We start from the raw sequence: 13,319 nt of genomic DNA, 5'->3' as shown, positions 1-13,319 counted from the left end.
TGCTTTTACAAAAGGAGGCTTAATGGATACACAAATTGGATACAGTGTCTCCAAAGGGCCTTGTGACGAAACCAATCTCGCCACATTGTATTGGAGGAGCCTGGTTGCCCGCCTGCTGCCTTTGGACTATGGCCCTGGGAGATTGGGCCCTTTACAAACAGTATTCGGCCCTAACAGAGTGCATGTCACTCATTCTGGCCCTTTAAATACAGTGGGGCCATTCGGTACTTGCCCTGTGTGAGCAGTGATACCCCCCAGATAGCTATGCCATGGAGCCTATTCATATAATGAAAGACTATGGGAAAGACTTTGGCTCCATGGCAATTAAACTGTATTTGTGTGGTCTGCGTGCCATTCACCTAATAATGTGCACGCAGACCTGAGCTATCTGGGGATATGTTAAATGTCTGTTTAATGTATAAAATATGACTTTATGTATTTTAAAGAGTTTTATGTTGTTTTGCAACCATGTGGTTAATGGAGTCTGCCTCTAGTCCTGGATAATTAGATTTCTTCTCCAATTATCTCCAGGGCAGAAGGGAGGAAGCCAGGATGCATTGTGGGGATGTTTTACTTTTACTGTTTGAGCCAGGGGGAATAAAATATACTTTTATTAACTTTTGAACCCCTGGTCTGATTCATGCCATTTTTTAATATGTTGTTCCCCTGAATGGATTGATTGTGGATATGTATTTTTATGTGAATGTGATGTATGGTTTTAAAGTTATGAAAGTTGTGTAAAAGTATATTTTGAACTGTACACATAATGGGATTTGACTGCTAGGAGTGTAAGCTGATGTCTGCTTTTCCTATTCATCTGCTAGCAGCTATTTGTGAGGTTCCAGCTGGAGTGCTACCTTATTCACCTATATCCAGTTCGTGAGTTCTGATGTTCTGCAGTAGCTGTGCCTTTCTGAGAAAAGGGGATTATCGCCTAAACGGATTTTAACCCCTCATATGCTGAAACGGTCCGTTACAACTGGTGGCAAGCGGCGGGATCGTTCCTACAGCCAGAAGGACAGCTACAGAACACCATTTCTTTGGATTTACAATTTGAGGACAACGCATGTCTGAGTACAGCGACCCTGACAGCACCAGGATGGAACCAGCAGTGGAGTACAATAAGGGTGACATGGATGACCGGGATGCAATAAGGAAAGGCATCTGGTACCAGGCCCTGGATAATGTACAATACCAGCGGGGTGAGAGTCTCCCCAGTGAAGAGCAGCGGTTGCAGAAGCAAGTGGCCCTGCGGATGCCCTTCCTGGGAGAGCAGCCCCTGGAGGAATGGGTGAAGGAACTAGAGCACCGGGTATGGCAGGAGCTATGGCTGGAGGATGCCTACCAGGCGCTCTGGTGGTATATGGCACAGTATATACCCTGGACAGCCGAACATGACAAGCCAGAGGGAGAGGAGTTTGATGGTCCTGGCTTGTTATGGGAGTCCATTGCAGAGTCTGGCTTCGGGAGCCCTGCGCAAACCAGACTGCAGGACATTTTCTATGAGAGGGAGGCTAGGCATGAGTGGGATGACCCCCATGAGGTAGAGCAAGACCTGGCTCACCTAGCAACCCTGGAGTGGGAACTGGAGCAAAACTACCAAGATCTCTTCCACTTCATTGGGAAGGCTCAGCAGGACAGTAAGGTGACAGACCCAGATCCAGACCCCTTCCGCTGGGAAGATATTGTAGAGATTTACTGGGAAGAACCCCAGGTGGCCGGTAGAGATGGGACCGAGGTCTCTCCACCGGTCCTGCAGGGAATTGGGAGCCCAGTCTCCATTCCCCAGTGGCAGGCTGAGTTACAGGGGGCAGAGGTAGTTGGTCCTACCCCCCAGCAGCAGAGTGATATGCCGGGAAGGCAGTGTGAAGTGCAGGGAGAGGAGAGCAGCGTCCTCCCTCCCCAGCGGCAGGCTGAGTTACAGGGGGCAGAGGTAGTTGGTCCTACCCCCCAGCAGCAGAGTGATATGCCGGGAAGGCAGTGTGAAGTGCAGGGAGAGGAGAGCAGCGTCCTCCCTCCCCAGCGGCAGGCTGAGTTACAGGGGGCAGAGGTAATTGGTCCTACCCCCCAGCAGCAGCGTGATTTTTTGGGAATAGAGAGCACAGTCTCCTTTCCCCAGCGGCAGAGTGTCCAGCAGGGAATAGGGAGCCCAGTCTCCTTTCCCCAGCAGCAGGACACTGTATTGGGAGAAGAGACAGTCGGTCTCCCTCCACAGATGATGGAAGTATGTATGGGAGAGGAGCTTGCTACCACCTCTCCCCAGCGGCGGATCATTGATATGCAGGGAATAGAGAGCCCAGTCTCCTTTCCCCAGCGGCAGAGTGTCCAGCAGGGAATAGAGAGCCCAGTCTCCTTTCCCCAGCAGCAGGACACTGTATTGGGAGGAGAGACAGTCGGTCTCCCTCCACAAAGGTGGAACGTATGTATGGGAGAGGAGCTTGCTACCACCTCTCCCCAGCGGCGGATCCGTAATGTGCAGGGAATAGAGAGCCCAGTCTCCTTTCCCCAGCGGCAGAGTGTTCTAGTGGGAGAGGAGCCTGTTACCCCCTCTCCCCAGCGGCAGCTTAATATACCAGGGGGAGACTGTAAACCCCCCACCGGTGCAGATGGGACCGTGGTCTCTGCACTCACCACACAGGGGGTAGGGACGGTCGGTCCAACCCCCCCACGACAGAGCTGTGTATCCAAGGGGGAGACAACCGGTCTCCCCACTCAGCAGCAGAGCTATGCAACTAAGGGGGAGACAGTCCGTCTCCAGCAACCAGGCTCCAACCAGACTACTCCGGTGGTAGTGCTGGCACCAGGACAGAGTACCGCTGGTCTCTGCCCACTCAGCAACCCACCAAGGCAGCCTACCAGTCCCCTACACAGCCGTGGTGAGGCACCTGGACATGGACAAACTTCTCCTCTACCCAGGTGTAGTAACTATTTATTGTGGGTGGGCTGTACTGTTTTTTTTGCTTTATGGGTGGGTTGCTGGACTAACAAGGGCACTGACCGGCAGGAGGTCAGGTACCCTGTTAGTCTTTTTGGAAAGGGGGAGAGATGTGACGAAACCAATCTCGCCACATTGTATTGGAGGAGCCTGGTTGCCCGCCTGCTGCCTTTGGACTATGGCCCTGGGAGATTGGGCCCTTTACAAACAGTATTCGGCCCTAACAGAGTGCATGTCACTCATTCTGGCCCTTTAAATACAGTGGGGCCATTCGGTACTTGCCCTGTGTGAGCAGTGATACCCCCCAGATAGCTATGCCATGGAGCCTATTCATATAATGAAAGACTATGGGAAAGACTTTGGCTCCATGGCAATTAAACTGTATTTGTGTGGTCTGCGTGCCATTCACCTAATAATGTGCACGCAGACCTGAGCTATCTGGGGATATGTTAAATGTCTGTGTTTAATGTATAAAATATGACTTTATGTATTTTAAAGAGTTTTATGTTGTTTTGCAACCATGTGGTTAATGGAGTCTGCCTCTAGTCCTGGATAATTAGATTTCTTCTCCAATTATCTCCAGGGCAGAAGGGAGGAAGCCAGGATGCATTGTGGGGATGTTTTACTTTTACTGTTTGAGCCAGGGGGAATAAAATATACTTTTATTAACTTTTGAACCCCTGGTCTGATTCATGCCATTTTTTAATATGTTGTTCCCCTGAATGGATTGATTGTGGATATGTATTTTTATGTGAATGTGATGTATGGTTTTAAAGTTATGAAAGTTGTGTAAAAGTATATTTTGAACTGTACACATAATGGGATTAAGTGTCACACTAAGGGGAGGGGATGTGTGGGAGGTAACAACTATGTTATTGGTTATTTTATGCCTCCCCCTCGGTGTGGCCTGTATGTGTACTCATGTAATAAAAACCAGGCTGGGTGCCCAGCACCTCAGTCCACTGCTTGACCTTCAACACGGAGCCTTGTCTCGTTCTTGGGGGGATTCACTGTATGCTGTTGGAGATTTGACTGCTAGGAGTGTAAGCTGATGTCTGCTTTTCCTATTCATCTGCTAGCAGCTATTTGTGAGGTTCCAGCTGGAGTGCTACCTTATTCACCTATATCCAGTTCGTGAGTTCTGATGTTCTGCAGTAGCTGTGCCTTTCTGAGAAAAGGGGATTATCGCCTAAACGGATTTTAACCCCTCATATGCTGAAACGGTCCGTTACAGGCCTCAATGAGACATTACCTTTACATGCTTTGTTATAGTTTTTCTATAGCTTTTCTATAACTTTTTTGCAACTTTTTGTAGCTTTTTAGTGGCTTTTTTGAAATTATTTTGATACTATTTTGTAGCTTTAGATAGCTTGTAGCTTTATTCATTTTATACTTGCAATTTTTTTGACTTTTGCTCTTAATTATTTTGATTTGTTTACAATATTATTAAGATTCTCCAGGCTGTAACACTGTACCATGGTCAGTTTTCTGTGATATAAATGTTCAGCCAGTAGACAAATCTTTAATGTCTCATGTGCAGCAAATCAAATCTAGGCTAGACATACTGTTGCCAAATATTTAGATTGGTTTATAAAAAAAGTAAAGCATCTTCATTTTTCTAGCACTAACAGGATCGCGTACTTAAACTGAGCTGTCTGATTGTTTGTATCAAATCTCTTATTTTAGTTTAATATCAATGTAGGAGGTATGAAATGTATGTATAGATCATTCTGTGATGTTTTTTTCATGTGCAGCAAATTATATCCAGGCTAGACATACTATAGCCAAAGATGTAGATTGGTTTATACAAAAAGTATAATTGAAGTAAAGTATCTTCATCTTACTAGCACTAACTGGGTCATATATTCAAACTGAGGTGCCTGATTCTTTGTATCAAATCTCAAATATTTGTATCAAATATTTTACTTTAATAAAGTGTAGGAGAAATGCAATGTTTTCATATATATAATTTTTTTGTGATTTTTTTTCACATGTTTCACACAGCACTTTATTTATAAGCATTTTTTTGAAGCACCATAAGCACTTTATACACTTTGCATTTCGACACTTTGCAATCAAGTATATCACTTTAACTTTGGGATTAAGATAGTCCCTTTTTCCTATACTCTCTACAACACGTAATTAATACATTTATAATAACTAGAAATCGATATATCTTAAAATCTCCACTCTGCATATTGTCTTTACTAAAGACCACCAAATTATGCACTAAGTCACTTTCACTTCATTCATCCATTTTTAATTTCACCTCAGGTTTAACCCTATTGTTGACAATTTACTGCACGGCACTTTTATTTATAGATTCGATGTAGCCACCGGAAGCAGCGTGGTATGTTGCCAAGATATCATCACTATGGCAACAACCGCCGAGCGTTGACATCAAGGCATTAAGCCTTTTACGGAGCAACGACATGGGTCACACATGCGCACCAGATCCGTAGCTTCCAAACACACACGGCACTAACGGTAACCAAGGTTACCAACAACACACTATACACTTCACTTCCGGAAGCGGCAGTTTAGTCACACATACGCTGCCGGCCATGCAAATCACCTGGGGTGAGTTTATTTCTTCTTAATTCTTTCATATTTGTTTTTTTTCTTAATTGTGTCTCCTATATACATGTGAATTGTATTTTATATATCGTATTGATCCTGATGAAAGTACCAGAGAGGGACTGAAAGAGATCCCATGTTTTAACCCCTTAAAACCGGAGGGCGTACTATTACGCCCTATTCTAAGTGGCTCTAAATGCCACAGGGCGTAATAGTACGCCCTCCGTTTTTTTTTTTTTCACTTACCTGGTCGCCGGCGATCCCATGCCAGTGATCGCGGTTGGGGGGACACCCAGGGAGTCCCCCGCGGCAGATCCTTCCTCCTGCAGCCCTCCCCCCCCCCCCTTGCGAGGACCCCACCATCACATGGCCGGGTTAGCTGGCTGCTGCACTGCCAACAGGGGGACTGCCTGTAATGACAGGTAGTCCCCCTGCTGGCTGGAAATAAAATAAAATAAAGTAAAAATAAGTGTGAAAAAAATATATACTTAGATTATTTTATATATATATATATATATATATATATATATATATATATATATATATATATATATATATATATATGATCTACGTATATATATATATATATATACACACACATACACTGTCTAGGTGTATTTTACTATTAATATGTATATATATATATATATATATATATATATATATATATAATTATATATATATATATATATTTGTGTAAATGGCAAATAGCCGTATATGGAGTAAGGATCCAGCATAAGCGTAGGATAGTATAAAGGGAGCAAGTCGGTTGTGGTGTGCCGAGACCGACGATACAGTAGGCCTGTAAATAAAGAGGGCCCACCAAGGAGTAAGAAGGTAAAGTAAATGGAAAGAAAAGAGTGTTGAAATGAGGAGTGGGTGGGAGGGTCATTCTGATGCTGACCTCAAGTTATATGAGTCAGGTAAGGGGTGTCCCTTATATAGGGGAGTGAATTAATTTAAGCCCCTCCCACAAATACAGGCCAAATGGCCTTAATACTTGTGTAAGGGGCAAATAGCCGTATATGGAGTAAGGATCCAGCATAAGCGTAGGATAGTATAAAGGGAGCAAGTCGGTTGTGGTGTGACGAGACCGACGATACGGTAGGCCTGTAAATAAAGAGGGCAAAAATTAATAATCAAAGATTTAATACAGTCAACAAATATATACAAATTAACCAGACATTTCCTTAAATGCATTACAGTATTTAATTCCTGGAAGAATTTTGAAGGTATCTAGGACCGAAAGTGGACACCATTTGTTGTGGGTAGGATAGTATGTTATCTCTACTATTGGTCCGTGTTGACTCGTTTCGGAATGTGGTAGAACCAATAGGTAATGATATATGTGTTTACGTACGTGGGATCGTTGAAGACAATGATCTGTCTGAGTGGTGGTGATGGTAGTGGATTCTCTGGCCTAAGAAAGGCATAAAAGGCAATGTGCATGGCTGATAATGGCTGACTTGGTAGTATAATTGAATGGTTGTAGATCCAATAGGTCCGATAAGGATGAAAAGTTGGATGGCTATTGGTAATCTCTGAGAGGAACGTGAGGGAATGGATTCCTGAAAACCTCTGAGTATATTCTTGTCTGGTATGATAGCATGAAGTTATGGTAGTTTTGGCCATAGGTTATCCTGTGTTGTTGAATGCCTGTAAAATATTTAATTAATGGTGTGTGAGATAGTTTAAGTTTAAGTTTAAGTTTAAGGTGGCAAAAAGAAGCAAAACCTAGGAGAAATGTTATGACACAGGTTGAGCTATGTCGTGTTCCAATGAGATTATTTAAGCCAGGTGAAAAGCTGTGTTATGTGTTCTACAAGTATGGGACGAAAGTGCTAGGTGGGATAGTGCATGCTATGCTGCATGAGTATGTCTAATCCATGATTTTGTCTCTGGAACGAAAGCGTGGCCGTGACTGTATGGGCGGCTGTAGGAAGCGTATGATGAACATGCCTGGAATATAAATGAGACAATTGTCGGCAGGGATGTATACCCCCGTCGGGTTCATGAAATGTGATAAGTGGCCAACCAAGTGAGTTCCACAGAAATATCATGACCTTATGGATGAGTAGTGGCGTTTGTTGATGATATGACATGTGCCTAGTTGTCTGAGTAACAACGGATTGATGACCCTGACCATGATTTACCCCATGCCACAGCAGCTGCTACAGTGGGGTAGATCTCCCAAAGGGGCTGAGGTGGTGGAAAAATTTCCAAACCTGGATGCCATGGCCAACAGCTCCAAAGCAATCGTTCCCGGTAGATCGCTGCCAAACCTGTGGTAGGCACCGCGTCTGACCATCTGGTTGGAGAAGTGTCAGACAATCCTGGAAGGAACATGCTTTTACCATGCCAAGTGGTTAAGAAATTCCCCCCCATGTGCAGGTCTGCTGTTGCTGAGGTGTCTAGGGACATCCTCTGATCGTCATGTTGGAAGTGTGGAAAAAAGGGGAAAGTACTCTGGATGTGAAAGCGTGGTCTTGTGGTATTATTGGTATGGCAAAATTAAGGAACCTGGTAGGGATTGTAGTTCCTTGCAGTTGTAAGTACTAAGCAGGAGGTAGTGATTGATGTAGTTGAGAATGTTCCCTATTTGTCTTGTGGTAACTTGCGTGTATGGATGCCGACTCAAGTCATATGCCCAGTAATGTGATGATAGTGTCTGGGCCTTCTGTTTCTTATGGGGTACTGGGACGCCCAAGTGGTCAACCAGACTAAGCTGCCGTGAGGCTTCTAGTGAAAAATATGTTATCTTTGATCAACAAGAATTCTTCTAGATAGTGTATGACTGTAAAACCTCTGGTTAATCTGTAGCTCAAAAGTTGAGCAGGGAAAGGATTGCCCAATTTATGCCATGTAAGTGCCAGTGTGTAGGGTAGATGGTAGCCGTTTACTGCGTTGATGATATTGGTCTTACTTAACCAAGCTTCAACCCATGCTTGAGTGATAGCTGTAAAGGTAGATCAATGATGTTGTATAGTAAGAAAATCTAATCCTTGGAGGGTATGAGGGAGTTGAGACTTGGGGTAGCGGAGGTGTGTGGTGCCAATAAGTCTATGGTTAGTCTTTGTTTAAGGGAAGATTCCTTGTGACAATACCAATGTGTTTGTGTTTGGTGCCATGCTGTAAATGGTGGAGATTGGAAGACCCCTCTGCAAATCTTGGCTATGAGTGTGTTTACAGCCAATGGTTTTGTTGTGCTGACTGTAAGTGAGGGCATGCTATATTCCTTGAAGGTGTGTTTATGATACCTGTATGGGGGCCCTTTAAAGCTCCAGAGCTTTTGTAAATCTACTACAAGTCTGGAAGGGTGATGAGTCAGTAGTGTTGAAAATGCATAGGTGTGTACAGATGGTGAGTACGTTATTTGTAAGTTGTATTGGGACACATGGTTTGTCATGTGCCCTGAACCATTTGAACATATATGCAACAGTATATATGCAATGCAACTACTCATATCAATGGTCTCTGGTAGTTCAGAAGTGCTGGTACCTGGAGCCTGAGAATGCTCGTCCATTTGTTTGGGACAAAATCCCTTCTGTATGGGTACCTTCACAAATAAACATCTCTACATATTCCAAATGCCAACCCAACCAAGGGATGGTCAGTTCCCGATTTACCTGGAATCCCTGGATCTGACCATCACAGATACATCATCATACATATATATGCTGTGCTTCCCCAATGTGCTGACATCATACGTGCAGGGTTAACGTCTTGTGTGTCATAAGAATTGATTGTACCAGGTAACCGAGTTTTGGTTGGTGCTGGTTGTACAGTAGCGTGAGGCCCAGCCTTGTGAGGGCTGTGGTGACCAACTCGAGATTGCCAGTCTGTCATAATTTTTTTGGCTCATGAGTTTGAGTGAGGCTAGCATAGCCTGGGTGTCACCTGAGTTGATGTAGCTGGGCCTTCCCCTGCCTCCGTGTTGTCCGTTGATGTATGGAGGAGTTTGAATAACTCTGCTTTCCTTGCTGTAGCAGGGTAGGGGATTTGTCACCTCCTTAGGTTGGTGGTAATGTGTGGGATCATCCAGGATCTGATTGCTGCTGGACTAGCAACATCTCCTCTGCTTGAAGGTGTATCAATTCTAGCCGGGGTGCTAGGAAGAGGTGATTCTTCACCATCTTTTTGAGAAATACTTAAATAACAATAAAGATTGCAATTATTATTTGTACCCAGGGTACTGGCTTGCTAGCTAAGCCGTAAGGCGAAACGATTAGGCTTGGTGTTTTTTTGGGTGACTGGTGAGGCCATGCTAGTTGCCAAGTGGCTTGAGAGGCTCTATCTATGCTTGGCGCGAGGGGATTTTGTGTGGCCACCGAACGTTGTGGCAGGATGTTGGTCCCTCGGTGACAGTAACCAGAAAATAGGAAGGGGAGTGACAGGTGAGTTCCTCTCTATGATACAATGCGAGGTGGCTAGCTCACGAGTGGCCTGAGGGGTGTATGCCTCCGAGTGTGAGGCGGGGTGTTGGCCTCGCGGGACCACTAACCGAAGCATAATGCAGAGAAAAAAGGGGGTAATACCTATTGGGCCCTAGAACCCTAATTGCCAGTATACTATTACTATTCCAGGGAAGGTAAGAGATGAATAACTACGTGAGCAGGTGTATGTACCTGGTAGTATGGTATTGAACCTGACAATCTGTATAGTTTTTTTAGTAGTAACTGTAACCTGAATGGATAAAACTGTATGGCATAAGGAAATATGGCATAGACTAAGCTTATCTTAATACGTACAGTATATGTGAAAAGTAAAGTGCCGTGATGTGTAAATATTAAACATCGTAGCCATACTGGTTAAATATGTATCAATCTTAATCCATTAAGTGCCGTATGTACAAGTGAAAATGTGGTCTGTCCCCACCTTGTATGTTGTATGTCCCCATGCTAGGGGAAAGTCTGTTGCGTAACAGCAGCGTGCTGTGAAAAATGTATGTGAACTATATTACCAGTTACGTATATACAGATGCGTCTGCTATTGTGTAATAATATATGTATTTATACCAGATGTTGATATAGTGCTTGCTATGAATTGTTGTATGTCTTATTGAATGTTAGGGGTCAGTGAACATGTTGTTGCAAAATGCAAGTGCACTGGAGATCTGCCGAATGCCCTATAGGTAGCAGTGTAGTTGGATACTGATTGGTATGTGAAATGTTGTTTGTCTGTTGACCTATAGGTGTCAGTGTTTTGGTGTTTGTAAAACCCCATGAAAATTGGCAATGTACTTGACAGACCTGTAGGTGGCAGTGTTGATAGAACCACTGTTGGTCTTGATGTGAAATGTAAATTATTGTGAATTAAACCTGAAGTTGAGCCCGTGCTGGAGTTTAATTTATGGTTTATGGTTATGTTTAAAACAATCTTATGTGTAATTTATATTGGCTGGTAAATTGTATGACATGTGAAGACAGTTTTGCTGTTGACCAGTAGGGGTCAGAAATGCTGATTGTATGTTAAAATACCCTTTAATCCTACCGTTTGACAAATAGGAGTCAGTATAAAAGCGAAAATGCTGTAGTTAGTTTGTTTGCTTGTGAAGTGAAATAAAGTCTGAGAAGCCTATAGTATACCGATTGACCGGTAGGGGTCAGCATGTAGGCGGAAATGCCGTGGTTAGTTGGTTTGTACATGAAATGCAATAATGTCTGAGAAGCCTGTAGTACACTGAATGACCAATAGGGGTCAGTGTGTAGGCGCAAATGCAGTGGTTCGTTGGTTTGTACATGAAATGCAATAATGTCTGAGAAGCCTGTAGTACACCGAATGACTGATAGGGGTCAGTGTGTAGGTGAAAAATGCAGTGGCTTGTTGGTTTGTACATGAAATGCAATGTCTGAGAAGCCTGTAGTACACCGAATGACCGGTAGGGGTCAGTGTGTAGGCGCAAATGCAGTGGTTCTTTGATTTTTACATGAAATGCGATAATATCTAAGAAGCCTGTAGTACACCAAAAGACCAGTAGGAGTCAGTGTGTAGGCGAAAATAGAGTTGTTCGTTGATTTGTACATGAAATGCAATAATATCTAAGAAGCCTGTAGTACACCAAAAACCAGTAGGGGTCAGTGTGTAGGTGAAAATGCAATGGTTTCTTTGGTTTGTACATGAAAATGCAAAAAATGGCTAAGACGCCTGTAGTACACCGAATGACCGATAGGGGTCAGTGTGTAGGTGAAAAATGCGGTGGTTGGTTGTTTTTTACATGAAATGCAATAATGTCTGAGAAGCCTGTAGTACACTGACCGGTAGGGTTCAGTGTGCAGACGAAAATGCAGTGGTTCGATGGTTTGCACATGAAATGCAATAATGTCTGAGAAGCCTGTAGTACACCGAATGGCCGGTAGGGGTCAGTGTGTAGGCGAAAATACAGTGGTTCGTTGGTTTGTACATGAAATGCAATAATGTCTAAGAAGCCTGTAGTACACTCAAAGACCGGTAGGGGGTTTAAACGAATGATATGCATGAACATGCAATGGTTTTAGAACAGACTTAGACAAAATGCAGCCGTAAAGTGAGGACCTGATCCGTGCATGGTGCCGTGGGACTGATGCCTGGCATAACGGGTAGGTCGACTTAAGGTTTGTGAGTCACTTGGACACCATCCACGGCGATGGATTGAAGAAAGAAAGTGGTAGGCCGGAAAAGCCTGTGGCTGGATTCCTGACACAGCTCTGCTTAGAAAACCTCATGGAGTAATCAGGTAAAATGGCGTCTGGATGACCTGGAAGTGGAAATTATTCTGATGCTGACCTCAAGCGATATGAGTCATGTAAGGGGAGTGAATTAATAGGGGAGTGAATTAATTTAAGCCCCTCCCACAAATACAGGCCAAATGGCCTTAATACATATATTATATAGCCCCAAGGTCACCCAGGGGTGCGCCACCCACGTTGGGGGTGCCCCCCTGAATCCAACGATACCACCCCGGGGCCTGTCGGGGCCAGGAGCAGGGAGACTCAAATGCGGCCTACTGGGACTGAAGCCGGGGAGAGGCGGCCGCTCTCCCTGGCGCAAGAGCCATTAAGCGATGCCACTTCAACTCACCCAAAACGACCAGGATGGAAAGCAGGCGAACCAGCCACATGACATATCGGGAGAACAAGCACACAGTGCACAACCAAGATGGCCGCCCAGCATGAACATAGAAAGTGGAGCACCCGCGCCCAGCTAACAGGTCCCCCCTGGAGACATTTGACCGGCTCTGCACACTCATCAGGGATAGAGGAGCTAGTCGCCACCAAGCAGAAAGAACGGTGACCTTGTGGATACGGCCTGCAGCACGACGCAACTATTACAGGCAGATACCACAAGCATCCAAGATGGCCATCCGGCAACACAGATACCGACGGGCTCTAAGAAGGAGAACGGCGCCATGTTTACCGGGCGCGCATTTCCACCCGCGACTTAAACCAACCGGGAATTCAAAACAAGCAACGCAAAAGAGTAACACAACCGACCAAAATCCCGGCATGCCGCGCAGCAGGAATCGACTCTACCCAAAGAACATCACCACACAAGTAACTGTGCAGTTGCATGCTCCACAGTTGCATGCGACCCCCGAAGCAGAGACAAAGGAGGGACAAATAAGGACAGCAGCCGGGACTTACCGGAGCTAGGTATTGGCTGAAGCGCCCACTATATCGCCCCACATGGGCATTCTTAGCCTGGACTGTTCCAAGCCCTTACAGTGGCTAGACGCCGGGACTCAGATGCCTCATGCATAGTCCACGCTGATTATGCTCCCATGCCAGCACCAACCTGTGATCATAATGTTATATGAGATGAAACTAGTTCC

The sequence above is a fragment of the Pelobates fuscus genome, chromosome 2, assembly GCF_036172605.1.
Source record: "Pelobates fuscus isolate aPelFus1 chromosome 2, aPelFus1.pri, whole genome shotgun sequence".
NCBI classification, from domain to species: domain Eukaryota; kingdom Metazoa; phylum Chordata; class Amphibia; order Anura; family Pelobatidae; genus Pelobates; species Pelobates fuscus.
This window is presented reverse-complemented; position numbering follows the sequence as displayed.